The sequence below is a fragment of the Macrotis lagotis genome, chromosome 3 (assembly GCF_037893015.1).
Source record: "Macrotis lagotis isolate mMagLag1 chromosome 3, bilby.v1.9.chrom.fasta, whole genome shotgun sequence".
Lineage (NCBI taxonomy): Eukaryota > Metazoa > Chordata > Mammalia > Peramelemorphia > Peramelidae > Macrotis > Macrotis lagotis.
Window position 1 is genome coordinate 254491318 of NC_133660.1, and position 18434 is coordinate 254509751.

An 18434-nucleotide genomic window follows, 5' to 3' on the forward strand; every position below is an offset into this window, starting at 1 on the left:
GCAGAATTGAGGCAAAAATTCATAGGTTTCAACATTCAGGGTCTTACAGGCATTCAGGCAAAAGTTCATAGGTTTCGAAACTCAGGGTCTTACACACTTCAATGTCTTTGCCAAGAAAACCTCAGGGACAAAGTGGAAGAGGTCCCATAGAGTCATGAATGCTTGAACAACAGCAACAAAGACTATTCCAGCTGTAAATCTCATGACTTCATACATGGAGACTGAGAGTTTTACTAGCCAACAAATAAATGAATGAATGGATGAATCATTACTTGGTGGTAAACTCACTGGTGACGAGCACTGGGCTTTCACTGGGATACTTCTTGGACAGGTTTCATACAGTCTATCTTCAGGCTCCATTTTAGAAGGGTTTTCTAGTTTAAGAGGAAGTAGCAGAATTGGTTCTCTCCTGATATAGCCTTTAAGAACTTAGGGTCACATGATGCAAAAAAAAATGCTATCTATCTCTGATGAATTCTGGGTGCATATTGAAGAGATTGAATCACTTTGTTTTCACTTTCTTTATGTTTCTTGATTTTTCTTGCTGATGTTTTTTGGTTTGTGTTTTAAAACATGATTCATATGGAAATGTTTTGCATTATTTCACATATATAATTGATATCATGTCATTTGCTTTCTCAATGACTAGCAAAGGAATAAGAGGGAGGGAGAGAGAATTTGGAATTCAATTTTTTTTTAAAAAAATGAATGTTTAAAATAAATTAATTAATCAGTCATTAATTTTTTTAAATAACTCAGGATTATCTCTATGCCATGAGGAAGCTACAAAAGATGACCTTTTGGTGTCAGGAAAGGTACTAGAGCTGCTATTTCCTTGGTATAGACAGCTTTCCATGAGGAAATTCCTACCATTGCAGGCTGGCACCTTATCTATGACTTTTAGAGAATTGTTCTGGAGTACTGAAAGGCTAAGTAACACTGTCAGCATGGGTCAAAGTCAGAATTAACTCTCAATCCACTTTTTCCCATTATCTAATGAGAATTAGCACTAGTTAAAATCATCAACAAAAACAATAGTCCAATACTTTCATTTGCATACTTCACTAAATATAAAATATATGATCTGTATCACATGTATCATATAGTATCTGCAACAGAGAATGTGAGATTTTCCTGGGACTCAAATCTTTTTTTAAAAAATCATTGTATCATCTCAATTCATCCAAGAATAGCATACTGAGAGGTTCAGAAATTTTTATCCTTTTAAAACATGGAGTTGTGACAGATCACTGAGCGTACTCCCTCTCTTCACCATGGAGAGCTGTCTCCAAAGTTCCCTTTAGGAAAAAAATGGAAATTCTATCCATAAAGGGCATAACTTGGAAAGTAAAAATTGTAGCATAAAGGGTCTAAAGAACACTGATTTCTTTTGAGGAAAAAAGACCACTGAACTGACAATTGAAGAGAGAGTGTATTGCATGGACACTATTAATGCCCAATCATATTGTAATATCATCTCCATGAAATATATCATGATGTTACAAAGGATAATTTTTAGTACTCACATTTCTAGAGTTATTTTTCTTCATAGTCTAACAAAAGGAGCAAAATGTAAGTAATCATGAAAACTGCTGATATCCATCCAGCCTTTTTGCTTTTTGTAAGCAGCTTTACATATACTTTTCCTTTTGATCTTCATAGTGAACTCTCCAGGGTAGGTAGGTAGTGTGGGGATTACCATTCCTTGAGTAAGACCTAGAAAAAAGGGGGGCAGCTAGGTGGCACAGTGGACAAAGCACCGGCCCTGGAGTCAGGAGTACCTGGGTTCAAATCTGGTCTCAGACACTTAATAATGACCTAGCTGTGTGGCCTTGGGCAAGTGACTTAACCCCATTTGCCTTGCAAAAACCTAAAAAAAAAGACCTAGAAAAAAAAGCAGTTCTTTACCCTATTTGTCATCATCTAGTTAGGATACTGCCTGTCTAACAATGACTCCCTTGCTTGTCATTCTCCTCCCTATAGTCTTCACTTCCCTCTTTTGGGTCCACTTTCTCACTGAATATTGATTGAGTGATGTTTTGCCCTTCATTCTCTTTTTAAATATTTTTTTTGCAAGGCAATGGAGTTAAGTGACTTGCCCAAGGTCACACAGCTAGGTCATTATTAAGTGTCTGAGGCCAGATTTGAACTTAGGTACTCCTGACTCCAGGGCTGGTGTTCTTATAGACTGCAACACCTAGCTGCCCCTTTGTCCTTCATTCTTGAAGAAGATCATGACATCGGGAAGGTGGATATGATTGTCCTCAGGCATTCCCTGGAGATCTGCTTGGCATGGTTTCTGGTAAAGGTAAATGAGAAGGATGTCTTTGTACAATATGACCCTCACTATAATAAATATCATGTGCAAGCTGGTTGGCATTGATTAATTTGGCTGGCATGATCTTTGAAATTGAAGGACAATTTATTATTGTTATTATTATTATTATTATTGTCCAGGATCACTGGGGAGTCAACTTTGAAGGAATCCTGCTTCTGATTTTTAATAGCTATGTGTGTGATTGAATAGTCCTCTTAACATCTCTGAACATTAGTTTCCTTATCTGTAAAAATGAGGATATTAGACTAGAAGGTCTCTCTATTTCCTACCAGTTTGAAATCTATGTTGCAATGATCTTATAATTAGCAACGAAGACACTTTGAAAATCTTGTGCCAGGCAGTTAATGGTCTTGTTCAAAGTCGGTATCTATCAAGGGAAAAAAACTGAACTGAAGCTCTAAATCACACCTAGCATGGTAGTATAGGCTCATCTGGACACTGGCATTATTAACATGACCTATTCCTGACATTTGCACTGCCTTCTTTACCAAGCTCATTAAATTCACATTTTCCACCTAAGTAAAAGGGGAAGGGAAAAAAGGACTCTTAAGCAAATAATTCCATTAGAAACAAACAGATTCTCAAGCTATTAACTTTCTTACAAGGAAAAGTCAGCTGAACTCCTGTGTAACCTCTTGGATCTCTTTTCCCAACAGAACCTGGAGTCACATGAAATCAGGTGCCTGGGTATGGAATATGGTGCTGTGCCAATGAAATCACTTTTCTCCAACCTCTCCATAGTTAAAGCACCTTTCATAAAAAACCCATTCCTGATCCCCTCAAGTACTGGTACCCCATCTCTCAAACTACCTTAATAAGTTTGTATTTCTTCTCTCCATTTTTATTCTGTCTAGACTTACATGTGTCTTAATAGTGTCCATGCAATACACTCTCTCTGTAGTCTCCTGTATTGAAAATCAAAATTAATTGTTCTTGCCTCCCCATTGCCTACCATATAATTGATATTTAATGAACTTTTTGGGGGGTTGATTGTTTGATCCCCTATCCAAATTTTCTTTTGTCAATTCTGTCTTGACCAACCGACATTCCTCAGAACACTTTTTTGCCCTTCTGCTTTGTGCATCCATCTCCTTTGTCTCCATACTCTCCTTTATAACATCAGACAAAGGAAAGGAAGATCTAGGTACTACTTTAGAATCAGATTGCTGGTAGGGGAGAAAAAATGCAGAAGTCGTGTTTCTGGCTGATACTTCCTAACTTTCTGTTTTGTTTTATAAGCTCAGGGTGAGCTGAACCACTAATGAGAGGCACATGACAAGAAAAAGGAACCCCCTCAATTATTGACATCTGCATAGGAAGAGTGTATGGATTAAAAAGGGCTGAAGAAAGGCGATGAGATTCAACCCAAGAGCAGATGCAACCAAAGACTTAGATGAGCAAAGAACTGACTCTCCCCTGGTCCCCCAGCTTCACTGCTGGCTGCAATATGGGATTTACAAAGGGAGAAGATAGAAAGATTTTCATTAAATTCAATCGCTGAACTCAATAAAATTTCACAATCCTGTGTTTTCCTGGTATTTTGTGGTCTCTGTTTATGATGCTCATGGCATCCTATCATGGAATGAAACATATTCAGGGAAAGCAATGTTCCCTGGGATTCAAAAAGCCGTGGGAAATGGGAAGAAAATTAAATTGAGGAGGAAAATCCAATTTCCCTCAAAATATGATAAGTAGATTTTTTCATTCTAATAAATAACCTCTTCTTTAAATATAAAATCATGAAATCATAATTTTAGGATTCTAAGGGAGCACAGAGGTCATCTGACCCACTGACACATTTTAACAGATTAGGAAACTAAAGAATTCCTCTTGTGACTCCTTAACTTCATTCATATCACTCTCACTCTCATTCACTCTTTCTCTTGTGTTTCTCTTTCCCTGCCTCCAACTGCTCGCTCTCTCTCTCTCTCTCTCTCTCTCTCTCTCTCTCTCTCTCTCTCTCTCTCTCTCTCTCTCTCTCTCTCTCCCTTCCTCTGTCTCTCTCCTACACCCAATCTCCATTTGCTAAAAATCCCTCACCAATGACATACCTAAGTTCCTCCATGTAGCTAGTGTCAGAGCTAAGATTCTTAACCTCTGGCAAAGGCAAAACCACTGCCTCTCCAGTTTATTAGAATTTTACTGTTTATTAAACTTTTAACCCTTTCAGTTGGAAAAAGGTACCCCAGAGATGCAATTGTGAATCTGAGGGATATTAGTTTTAGAACTAGAGGGGACCTTCTGTCATTTATGAATGAGGAATCCAGAGAAGTGGAGTAATTTGCCCAAGGCTACACAAGTAAAGAATCAGCAAAGCCAGGCTTCGAACTCAGATTTTCTTAATCCAAATTCTGCACACAAATCTCCTGTACTACTCAGCTAAATTTGAGTCAGAGGCCAACTGATTGGGTTACAAAACTATGGTAGAGTTGGATCAGCACCAAGAAAAGTCGGAGAAGAAAACAGGGTCTTGATGGGGAGGACATGAACAATAAGGTAAAGACTTTTAACTAAATACTGGGAAGTGATGAGAAGACCCTAATTTCTTAAATTTTAATGACACTCCATTATTTCAAACACTTACTGTAAAGATAAGGTGTTTAAAGATAAGCTTAAAGACCAGTGCTCTGTTTTAAAGACGAGGGGACTGAACACTGGAGAAGGAAAGTGACTTGTGATCATTTCTCTATTAAGTAGCAGAATTTAGCCTCAAGCTCAGATCTGCCCAAGTCCCAGCTCAGGATCAGGGCTAGACAAGGACCAGAGAGTCATCTTCTATGGGAGTGTATGAACTCACTAGGAAAAAGCAGCTGTATTGTAAGGTCCTTGAAGGGAAATCTGGCAGTGGTTTGCATGGAGTTAATAGCAATAACCAACATTTCTCTAGCACTTCAAAGTTGCAAAACATTTTACATATATGATCTTATTCAATTCCCTCAACTGTAGATTAGGGATGTACCTGTGGCAAGTGAATGAAAGAGATTAAATGACTAAACCAGAATCACACCAATAGAACATATCAGATGGAGGATTCCAGTCTTCATCATTCAAAAGCCAGCATTATATTCACTATGCAAACTGGTTACTGTTGTATGTTATATGTTTGAGAAAGAAAGGAGGTTAGGAGAGAGGGGAAAGTGAGATAGGGAAGGAAGGAAGGAAGGAAGGAAGGAAGGAAGGAAGGAAGGAAGGAAGGAAGGAAGGAAGGAAGGAAGGAAGGAAGGAAAGGGGAGGGGAAAGGGAAGAGTGGGAGGGAGGAGGGAAGGAAGGGAGGAAGAAAGGAGAAAAAATATTTTTAAAAATGGACACAGGTTAGGGAAAAGGAGTAACATGGAGAAAGTATTTAAACAAATAAATTTGTTGAAAGATTTTGGAAACTGGAATATAAAAGAGCAAAGAAGCAAGCAAGCAAATAACTCAGGATATCAGGCATCTACAGAGGAGTGATTTCCCTCTTTAATGTGCTCTAAGATTTCTGACACTGTAGTAAAATAAAATTTGTGGCCTGCATGGATGGATGGAATTATGATGATTTGTACGATGGATGTGTACCAAGCATTTGGAATATGTTTCAGTCTCAAGACTGTGACCCATCTAATGAGTAGAGAATTCTTTTTACCTCCTCAACTTGTGTTCACAGAACCATGGAGAATATGGTAATCATCCTATTTGAGACTATTTTTGTTAGTTTCACCATTCACCTATGACACAAATTTGACATTACATTTTATATCTTGTCCACTTATATCTAGGACTGACATGCATGTGTACAAAGCAATGAAAAGACATAGTAATAAGATATAGCTACAAATCTTGCCTTGGTCTTTCCCCACTTCCATGGCCCAGGGTAATTTAGAGACTTAATCTTCTCTGAGTCTTAAATTCTTCATCTATAAAATCTGTAAAGAAATTACATGATCTCTCTTCCCCACTGCTAGTACCAAATCTATGATCCTATAAATCAAACATGGCTATGAACTAATTTTTTGTCTTGACTAGGGTAGAAATTTCTCAGAACTCCTATCTCCCTCTGATCCATTCCCTTTACTCTACTCACACCTACTAGATAAATTCAGTCCCTTATCAGTTCTTTCCTGGATAACTGTAGTCCACCTTCATCTACCTCCTCAAATCTCTTCCTCTTTCCAATCCATCTTATGCAAAGCTACCCAAGTGTTGCTTCTTTTTTGGTAAATTGTAGTTTTGACCATACCACCCTCCTTATTTGTTAAACTTAGGTTCTTCCCTATATTTTCTGGAATCAAATACAAAATCCTCTGCTTGAAATTCAAACACCTTCACAATATAGCCCTAACTTAACCTTCTAGTTATTTTATAAATTTCTCCCCTTCAATCACTCCCTGACCCAGCTAATCTGGCCTTCTTTCTGTTGAACAGAAGTTGTATTCTTCTCTCTTATCTTTGTGCATTTGTACATTCTGCCTAGAATACATCTCCATCCTCAACTCTGCCCCTTAGAATCTCTTATTTTCCTTCAAGACTTAGCTCAGCACCTTATTCTCCCATAAAGTTTTGAGGACAGTCTCCCAAGCTACTAGTTACCTTCTCCTAATTACCTTATGTCTATCTTATATGGATATTTCATATACCTCTCTCTCTCTCTCTCTCTCTCTCTCTCTCTCTCTCTCTCTGTATGCATGTATGCATATATCCCCCCCATAATACTTGAATTCCTTAAAGACAGGTACTTTTTCAATTTTCCTTTTGTATTTTCTATACCTCTCACATATATGGCATTTATTTATTGATTGACATGTTTGCCCCATTTCTACCACACCAAAAGGTTTGGACTAGATGATTTCAACCACCTCTACCGAACTAGTATTCTATGATTTTTGTCTCTTGATTTTACACAGCTTTATACCTCCTCTGGAAAAACTCTTATCCATCAATCATCAATCCCAACCCTCCTTACCAACCCCCCAAGAATTAAGTCATTTTTACATAGATTTCCAGCTCCTCTGGAAGACACCTATCCATCAATCATCAATCCCAATACTCATCACCCCCCAAGAATTAAGTGCATGAGATATTAAAGAATAATGTGCTGTTTCACCTAAGCAGCTCTCCTTCTGACTCATCAGTCCCTCTAAAAGAGCATCAGCATTGAGGGAGTACATGAGCTCAACTTTATAAGCTCTCCAACTCTTGAAAAAGTAATGACCTGTCAATGTAGTACCTCCAAAGAAAGAGTAAAGGCACCTATTCCACCAACCTAGAAAAGGGAGGAAAGGAACTATCATTCTTGGCATATATAGATTCATGACATTACTTCAACTGAAAAGATAGAGAAATGAGCTAAATGCTCCACTTGCAGATGTAAGGTTCAGAAGTGTTTACCATTTTCCATCTATAAGAGCAAAAACAGACTCTCATAACCCTAGCTTATAGTACGTTATGTAACATTCTGTGACTTAACAATGTGGCATGTCTCACTGACAAGATTATCTTCTCATAACAAATGCTGATCTATAGCTATTAACATCTCCAAAAGCCACTGTGGCTTATTTTCAGTCTTCTTCATGGAAATAATTCCATGCTATAGCAAAGCCCAATTCATAGAATAGAAAAAGCACAAAGCACTCTCCTACCCCCATTCCTCCTCTCAAAGGTCAGACTTTAATTGCTTTTACAAGGCAAGAAGACTTGGAGATAGCCCCAAGGGGAAGAGAGGGGTAATACATCTCCAGAAGATTTATGTTGACCAACAGATTTGTGCCCCAAATAGCCTTCAAGGGAATTCCATCTAATTCCTCTCTATTCTTTGAAAATTTTACTTCTGAGATTCTGAAGGGTTACCTATAAATATACCTTCTTTCTATTTAAATTCATACTGTTGCTGTCAAAGAGAAAAACGCAAATCTTGACTTCTATAAATAAACTGGCATTCCTGAGACGTGTGACCGATGTTTTGCACTGACTGCTATAAAATATGTTTTCCTTGGTTAGGAAATCAGGAACATGTGAAGGTGTTTTGTTTTGTTTTGTTTCTTTTATTTTTTAAATCAATGGCTCCCCCAAACACATACACTTGTACAAAGAAAATGGCAAGAATATGGAGACTAAAGAGGCTTCTATTTGGAGTATGAGTATCTGAAATAAATAACATTCTCTATGTTTCACTGATTCTAAAACGAGTATATAGTCTATGTAACTCAAGACCATTTTTTCCAGCACTAATTAATGCATGATCTTTCTTCATCATTCCTCTTTGACCATTATGAGCATTTTATTTTCAAATGGATAAAAAGAGTCTGTTGATGTTGTTCATCCTTTGTTTTCTTAGAGCATTATTTATATCATAGGGTAATGACTTGATTTGCTTTTAAATTGCATTTAAGGAAGGCAGAGTTCCACAGTCATGAGACTCACTGTCTTCCAGTGGCAAGACAAAAGTCAGGATGACTGGCAATGGCCTCAGATGCTATGGAGGACTTTGGCATCTTTGATGTCTGTCTAAGCTCTCTACAAGTCATGGTCATTGGAACAAATTCTTCTCATCTGCCCATTCCACAGGAAAAAATTTTCACATGCTTGGTGCAGATGTGCTTGAGGTCTGTTGAGTTACCCTCAACCTGGTTTAATCCATATTCCAAGATGGTTTTGCTGGGGTAACACTTTGCATGTTACAGTTTCTTGGAACCACTGGTTTAAGAGTTGGATGAAAGGTGGATATCAAGATTAGAAGAGTAGTTCTGGAAAGATCTTGGCATTGGGGGTACTAATCTTTCTTAAATAGTAGAAGTCTCAAAAAAAAAGTACTCTTTGAAAGAAGATAGCTGGATCATTGTCAAATTAAACTTTTGAATTCAGCATTTGAAAATGGCAAAAAAAAAAATTCACTTTGGTATCATGACTAGGTCAATTAGTTGGCAAATTCCAGCCAACTGAGCTAGCCAGTTCATTGCATAAAACTCGGAACTATGGTAGAAGTTAGGAGGGATAAAGATGGTATTCAGTTATGGATATCAACATTTAGAAAGAACATTAACAAGTGAAGATGAAACAGGATAGTGAAGGACCTCACTTCATAGCATGAAAATATACAAAAAGGAACTAAAAATGTTTATTTTGGAAAGGAGACTCAAGGGTGACATAGCTAGCTGTTAATCTGCAAGGTAAGTATGTAAAAGAGGTATTAAACTGGACCTCTTTGATTCCAGGAGGAAGAACTAGAAAAAATGCTCAGAAATTATTGAGTCAGATTAATACTTATTATCAGGAAAAAAACTTCTAATAATTTGAACTATCTGAAAGTAGAATGGATTGTCTCAAGATTCAGTGGGTTCCCTTTAATTGAAGGTCCTTGGTCTGGATGACCATTTGCATTTGACAAAGAATCTTTTCAAGCTATTGGTTGATCCACCTGGTCATTAGGTAGAAGGGACCACCAAGGTTCCTTCCACCTCTGAAGTGTGTGAATCTATTGAAAATGATAATGGATAGTAGTTTTAAATTTTAAATGTCAGAATTACAATCTTAGCCTAGTAAACTTAGAGAGATTGAATCCAAATTTTCACTTATGAAAGAGTTCTTCAAAATGGCAGACATGGTCTTTCCCTGAATACCTCCAGTGACAAGGAAGTCATTATTTAATATGAAAGCACATTCATTATTGGATATTTCTAAAGGATTGAAAAAACTTCCTGATGCCAGGCCCAAATCTGCTGCCTTATACATTTGACACATTGGCCCTAGTTCTGCCTTCTAGAATGTTGCAGCAAAATATTTAAAGAAAAAGATGATGCATACTGAATTTCAGTGATTTGAAGAAACCTCAAAAGATATTTCATCCAACCTGTACCTGAGTAAGAAGGTCACCTCAATGTCCTTAACAAATGGCTACTCAGTTTTCGCTTGAAGGCCTCCCCTGAAGGGGATCCAAACTAGGGCAGACCATTCCATTTTTGAACAGCTATACTTGTTAGCAAACTTTTTTCTTGCATTGAATTGAAATTTCACTATTGGCAACTTCCATTCATGACACCATTGTTCTGCACAGTAAAACCAGGCAGGACAAATTTATTCCTTCTTCTAATCTAATAGCCTTTTAAAATGCTTGAAGACAATTATTATGTTAGGCACTTTGTCTTCATCTTTTGAAGCTAAATATTCCTAGTTGCTGCACCCATCTATTTAAATAACATGATTTTCAGTCTCTTTGCCACCCAGATTTCCCTCCCCTGTCTGTTCACTAGTTCATCAATGTGCCTCTTAAAAATAAGATACTTAGGACTAAACACAATACTCCAAATATGTTCTGATTATCAGAATACATTGAGATTACATTCCATGATTCACATCAAGGGCATACCTTTTCTTATAATGCATTTTAAGATCCCCCTAAATAAAATGACACCATTCCCTTGCCTGGTTGGGTTACAATTTCAGCAGCTTTGTTCCGGATCCTTTATATAACAGTTCTTTAGAAATATATTTTAGTTTCATGGGAATATGCCTATATTAGAGGAATCTGGTCACCCATTACGAATGTCCTTCATTTGTCTTTCACTCTAAGAGTTCTTTCTTATTAACTGGCATATAAACTTGGGAAAATCATCTAACCCCTCTGAAAGTTGGCCATTTTTAAAATCTGTACAATTAGTATACAATATAAATACAATACAAATGTTTACACTCTTTCCCTCCTTGGGGGAAGCATCAGATTTGGGGGAACTTGGAAGCCCAACTATCTCTGGAGGCAGCAGAGCAGCCATGACCACCAAACCTGTCAAAAGAGAAGGGAAAAGATGTTACCTTCACCAGCCAGTCCTTCAAGACCTAAGCAAGACTTTGAAGCTTGAAGTTAAAGAAAAAGAAGTGAGCAACTTCATGGACATTGCCTTCTAGGCTATTGAGAGCACCATATGCCAATATGAGGTTTTTACTACATTTGGCCAAAACTTTCCTGGAAAGCAGTAAAATCTGAATTCAAGTCATGCCTTTGAAATTGAATAAGTTGCACAAATTCTCAGTACCCTACTTTGGCAAATAAATACATGAGACACATTTCTAAGAGTATGAGTTGCCAAATAATTGCCAAATTTCCTCATTTGAAGTTTCCTACACAGATGAAATCAGAGATCCAGACAAATTAAGACCTAAGAGTGAATAGATATCAGAAAGACAAGTGTTTTGGCTTTTACTTGTAAACGCCTTAGGTTTTGTGGAAGATGAAAAATAGTTAACATTTATATAACAACCACTATGTGTCAGACCCCATGAGAAGCACTTTGCAAATATTGTCTCACTTGATTTTCACAAGTACTATTATTAACCCCATTTTACAGAAGAGGAAACTGAGGCAACCTGAGGTGACATGAAACCCAAGGTCAAGCAGTTAGCAAGTACCTGAAGCTTCCCATCCTAGACCCAGTCAGCAGGCCAGTAAATCATGATCATGCCTGTCCTTGAAAACCTCTAGGGAGGGGAAGGATGACTTTCTTCCTAAGGCAAATCAAGTCACTTTGAAGCTGGTCTCTTTCTGATGAAGTTTTTCTTTCTGTGAATCATAAATTCAAACCTCCTCAGGAGTGGTGCATTCAAGAGGTGATGCCATGACAAGCACGTGACTTGGATTTGAGTGAAGAAGGGTTGTGGAAAATCACCAGGCTCACTTTCTCCTGCAGAGCCTACTGGGTTCAGTAGCCAGATATGAATCAGGGCGACTCAAGATAATCCTGGATGTGAAGCAATCAGACTTGCCCAAGGTCACACAAATCATAAGTGTCTGAAGCTGGATGTGAACTCCTGCCCTCCTGACTCCAAGGCCAATGCTCTATCCACTGCACCAACTAACTGCCCTTGGGTCTGCCAGCTAGAAAGTGTCTGAAACCCAATTTGAACTCTGGTCTTTCGGTCTCCAGGCCCAACACTCTACCTACTGTGATATATATATATGTTTCTTGAATATATATTATCTTTCTTATTAGAATATAAGTTACTGGAGGTCAGGAAGCAACACCAGAAAACCATCACCAGAATTTAGTATGCAGCCTAGTATACTAGTAAGTAATTAATGTTTTCCAATTAATTAGTTCTATACCAAATACTGCCTAATATTTTATAGGTATGTGGCTTGTTTTCACATTGGATCATACATCTAGAGGTAAGTTAGGCTTTAGAAAGCACTTGACCAATTTTTTTTCAATTTATTTAAGAGGAAACAAGCCTAGAGAGGCTTGTTATTTGTCTGAAATCATATAAGTAACAAGTAACATATTCACTTTAAAAAGGAGACCAAGGGGTAACTAGGTGGCACAGTGGATAGAGCACCGATGTGGAGTCAGGAGGAAGGACCCAAGTTCACTGAACCCTATTTCCTTAAAAAAGCAAAAAAAAAGGAGGCTGAGGCCCAGCAATCTGGACTTGGGTACATAAAAGGAACTCAACAGTATCCCCTCTATCCTTCAGATGCAATGAGAAGCCTTACGGGTCTAGACAGGGGAGCAAAGATAGTGACCAAGTGTTGATGGGTCTGGGGACCAGACCTGAGGTCGGAGGTCAGTGAAAATGGAGAAATGTTAGCGTAATGGAGAAATTCTCAAAGAGGATTTCCTAAGCCAAAGAGGTCAAGTCACTTGACCAATGGCACATAGCTAGTAGGAGACAGAGAGCCTGGACTCAAAGCTAGGTCCCTTCACTACTCCCCCAATTTGGGCTCCTGGCTTTCTCATTGACTACAACGCTTTGCCTACTTTTCATAAATATGACCTACTTTAAACACCAAACTTTTATTATCACAGCTGAACTAGGTCTAACTTGGTAGTAATTAAATATTGTTCTAACTTTGTTCACTTCACAGTTTTTTTCTCCAATGCTTTCCTAAACTGGAAGGTTAGACCCAAGCAGAGCAGGAATTCATATTTCACCGACCGAATTGATTTGCATTTTATGAAACCAAGAAAATGTTTGAGTCAATCAATCTTGAGACACTTCCCAGCATTTGGCCAAGTGAGCCATAACCTCTGCTTGCCAGGGAAAACATAGAAGGCCTCATTTCTGGGAACTGAATAGGTCTAATTTCGGATACCATCTCGGCTGCTAGCCATGGGGGTCACAGAAAAAGGAAAACGTTAGCAAACTTGAAGGAAGGTTTGATGTTTTCCAAAATAAAGAGGTCCAGGGTTTTAAGTCATTAACCTCACTCCAACCACTGGCATCCATTTGGATTTTTAAATGAAGCCATGCATTCACTAGGACTATTTACTTTGCATTCATTTGGAAGGTGAGTTCAGGATTTTGCAGCAGTTACAGAAATAGATGAATTAGTTGAGTGTTGGCTAGACACTACCCTGAAATTAGAAAGCCAGAGCCTCTTCTCATCCTGCTCCTCTTTGGGTAAATGGAGAATTTAACAATTCAAAAAACATATATTAGCATCTACTGTACACAAAGTAATGTTGTCTGTACTGACAGAGACATAAATTGTATAAGGTTAAGGCAAAAGAATTGACAATCTAGGACAGGAATATGGCACAACAAAAAATAACTATAATATAAAATAATCCATGATCTGATCATCGTAGAGTTATGAAGCAAACACGAAGGTTCAAGTTGAAAAATGTTTTACCGATTGAAGGGTAAAGTTTCATAAAATCATCGGAATAAAACAATAATTAAAAACAACAGCATTTACATAGCATTTTAAGGTCTGCAAAATACTTTCCAAATATAATCTCATTTTAGCTTCACAACAACATTAAGAAGAAGGTTCAATTATCTCCATTTTGCAGATGAGAAAACTAAGACAGATAGTATTCAAATATTTTGCCCACGGTAACACAATAAAAGTCAATACACTTTTGAGACTAAATTTGAATTCAGGTCTTTTCAACTTCAGATCTAATATACTAAAATACATTGCTCAGACTTCAGAAGCCTTACAATTTAACTTCTAAATTTTAGAAATTGAAGTCCAGGAATGTTGAATAATTGCTCTAGATTTCACTGAATGAAGAGGGATTTGAACCTAGATCCTGTGACTTTTCAAACTTCTCTCCTTGCTGGAGGATGTGACATGGAAAGGATAAACAAAAATTCAGAAGATAATGAAGAGTCAGTGTTTGTGGCCTTGCAATAGTGTTTAGTAGAAATGTGGAACTGAGAGATAAAGCCATGTTCAGAATGAAGTTTGGCCAAAAGATAGAGGAAGTAAAAGACAGTAAGACTGAAAAGGTTGGGTGCAGTGAAGCAATGAACATCCTTAAATGCCAGGCTAATGAATTTGAACTTTTCTAGGCAGCTTAGTGGCACAGTAGAGCCCTGGACTTGGAGTCAAATCCGGCCTCAGACATTTACTAGCTGGATGACCCTGTGGAATTCCTTTCATCTCTGTTTGCCTCATTTCCCCAACTTTATATAAAATGGGAATAATAACAGCACCTTTCAAGGCCATATTGTGAGAATCGAATAAGATAATAATTGTAAAGCACTTAATGGAGAATCTGGCAAAGAGTAGGCACTTTAAAAGTGTGTGTTCCCTTCCCCCTTTCCTCAATAGGTAACAGCAACCAGTGAAAGATTCTGAACCTTTTGAGTGACATACGTGTCTAGCAGTTGTTCCCTTTACCTAAAAAGCCTTCTATTTTCCATCTCTTCCTGTTTAAATAATCCCCAGTCCTCAAAACTCATTTAAAATGCTTTCTCTTTTGTTAAACGTCTATGATTACCTTCTCCACACCATAGCATGCCACCTGCTACCCTAACTATAATGATCTTCCACCACCATTGAACTATGTATAGACTTTTGTTTCCATCCTTTTTGTGTTAATTGTGTGTTTGCATGCTTTACTAGATCTGTGATTTCATTGATGCAGGGAATTCCGTATGAGGAATTATCCTCTACCAATGCAGATTGGCACCTGCCCCAGTAGCTGATAGTCTTTGAGTCACCTGAGTCTCTGAGAGGTTCAGTATCTTGCTAAGGGCAATGCAGTCTGAATGTGCCAGAGACATGACTTCAACCCAAGTTTAATTGGACTTGAATTCTCTATCCAGTATACCATATGGCCCTCATGTTCTTATCTTGCTTTGCTATGCTTCATAGTTATCTATGTACTAGGCTGATAAGAGCAGGACCTGTTTCATTTATCCTTATATTTTTCTCTGCATGAAACATGTTTTATATGTGGTTGGGCCCTTAAAAGAGGAATTTACTGGAGTAAATTGTTTTTCCTCACAAAAGAAGTGAAAGAAACTATCCTGAAATAATTATTATGGGTTCTTATGGATGACTTACACTCTTTGTGAGGTCCTAGTCGATTGGAGATGGGGAATGACCAAGCTGTGGGCCTTATCATTTGATTTAGTGCTTCCAAGGCAGCCACAGGCAGAACTCAAAATTCAATAAATCTAGGAGCTTTTTAAGGCTGAATTAATTAAACATTTGACCAAACAAAACAGGCTATTTTTTAAGTTGATGCTCTTGGCAGAAAAAAAGACTTGCCATTCCTCAATTAATCTCTCCCTACAATTCCCATCCATCTCATTAAATGAAACATGATCCTTGTAGTGTTCAGCAGTATGCCTTGTTTCATCTTCAATGACCAAGGGTCTCTGCAACAGAAAGTGTATGATGTCATGAAATTTCAACTCTGATCATTTGAATCCTCTGGGGACTAACTGTATGAACTAAAGAAGTCACTTCAGGGCAGCTAGGTGGTGCAGTGGATAGAGCACCAGCCCTGGAGTCAGAAGGACCCAAGTTCAAATCCAGCCTCAGACATGTAATAATTATCCATCAATGCGACCTTGGGCAAATCACTTAACCCCATTCCCTTGCAAAAAAAAAAAAAAGTCACTTCAACCCTCTGAGTCTATATTTCATATGATCATAATCAGAGATTCAGAGACCTTAGTAAGCCCTCCACCTAGGCCAACCTCTTCATTATATAGATAAGGAAATTGAGTCTCAGAGGCTGAGACTCCCCCAGGGTCACAAAGATAGTGTCAGCGGTTGGATTTGAATCCAGTCTCCCAGTTGCTAATCTTATCTCTCTATTCCCTAGAGCAGAGATTAAATACTTGCATGCCCAGCAACACTCCCAAGTCACATATTGAATCAGATTGAAATGTGATAGAAAATACTTAGCAAAAAAGAAAAAAAGTAGAACATAGATCTAGTTAATATGCTATTTCCCAATATGAAGCCTGCACAGATCATTATAAAGTTTGTAGGGACCCCTGTTTCTATTTAAGTTTGATACCACTGACCACATTTGCCTCTCAGGGAATAACAAGTCAAAATAGAATCAAGTGCTTAATTGTATAGGTCAGTCTATACAGACAGGCATATCTGTACTTACTTTCAAGTATCTAAATCTGGTATTTTCCTCAGTGTTCTATCCCTTCAACCAATACAAATGCTCTATAATTTAGCCTTTGAAAGGAGCTATGCCTGAAAAAACTCATTAGTCTCTAACCAATGTGGTCACAAGTCTCTCTCAACATAGTTACATGGGTCTTAAGATAATATTCAACAGTCCATCACTGGTTCATTACAAATTCCTGTTAGAATTTTCAGCATCAGTTGCACCTTCAAGAATTTAATCTGGCATCTATACTGAGTGTGAAAAGGTATTTGAATCAAACCATGGTAGAGACCTTCATCTGTAAAATGGGGGCAATCACATATTTATTCCCTTTCTTCTTAGAGGCATTATGGACTAAGTCAGATATAGGAAATATATATATATATATATATATATATATATATATATATATATGAGAGAGAGAAATAATATGTGTGTATAAACTCATCTACCATTCTTAAAATATCATTCCACAATTGGCCTTTTATAAATGGAATGAAATAAATTAGGACTTGGAGTTATAGGAATATAGTTCCCATCCTGGGTCTGCTACTTACTACCTAGATAGCTTTGTTCAGTCATTTCAATTGTGTCTAACTCTTCATTTGTGATTTGCCATTTCCATCTCTAGCTCATTTTGCAGATGAAGGAACTGAGACAAACAGGGTTAAGAGACTTGTCCAGGGTCATACAGCTAAATGTCTGGGGCTGTATTTGAACTCACAAAGATGAATTTTTGTGACTCTGGAGCTGTCCCTCTATTCACTTATACCATCTAGCTGACTACATATCTTTAGCCTTAGTCCTTCCTACTCTAAGTCTTAGTTTGATCATTTGTAAAATGAAGGGGTTAAACCAAATGACCCCTAAATTCTCCTCCAATTGTAAAATCCTATGACATTATGATCTTGTAAATTGAAAATGAGGTTGACTGCCACATTTGGTATTACCATCTAAAGATAATAGGGGATAGGAAAGGAGCTTATAAAGTGATTTCCCTTTCCTGGACCTGAGGACTTTGAAGTCTGCTTAGTCAGTTGGTTTTATAGACAATTAAAGGAAGTTGAGTTATTATGACTTCACAGCTAAGCAAGACTCTGGGCAGTGCGCTTAGCCACCTCTGTACTGGGGCTCCATGACTTAAAGATACTGGATAGGAAAGGCCAAGTGGATATATTCAGAGTCACCGTTCTTACTTTACTGGCTATTTTAAGACTATCTATTTTATTAATATTTTTGCAAAGCTTTTCTAGAGATCAGAGAGAGTCCACACCATGACATTCCTGTAATTAAGAGTCTGGTTCAATAATGACAGAAACATGCTATTCATCACCTTTTATGAACATCTGTTTATTTGAATTCCCACTGATTGCTTCCTTTTTGCCAGGCTCCCATCAGTGCAGTCCGGGTCCCTCAGGTTGCCCACCCATGGTCACATGGGAGAAACTCCAATTCAAAAGAAACCTGTCAGCTTTGTTCCTTCCCAGAGGAGAACAGAAATAGAAACATTCTGGGTTGGATTCTGGTCTCCAATAGGTGCGTGGTACTCTTTGAGTTCCCCTCATAACAGAGGGTAAAACTATACTGAGCATGCAGAGAAGAATATGTTCTTCTCTATGGGGATGTATTTGTATAAAAGAAGAATGCAGGGAGATACTCCTGCTGAACTGCCTGACCATCAGTATCATGGAGTTTTAACTCAAAAAAAAAAAGGTGTTCTTTTCCTTGAGCAGAAAAATTGAGAGGATGGAAACTCACATCTC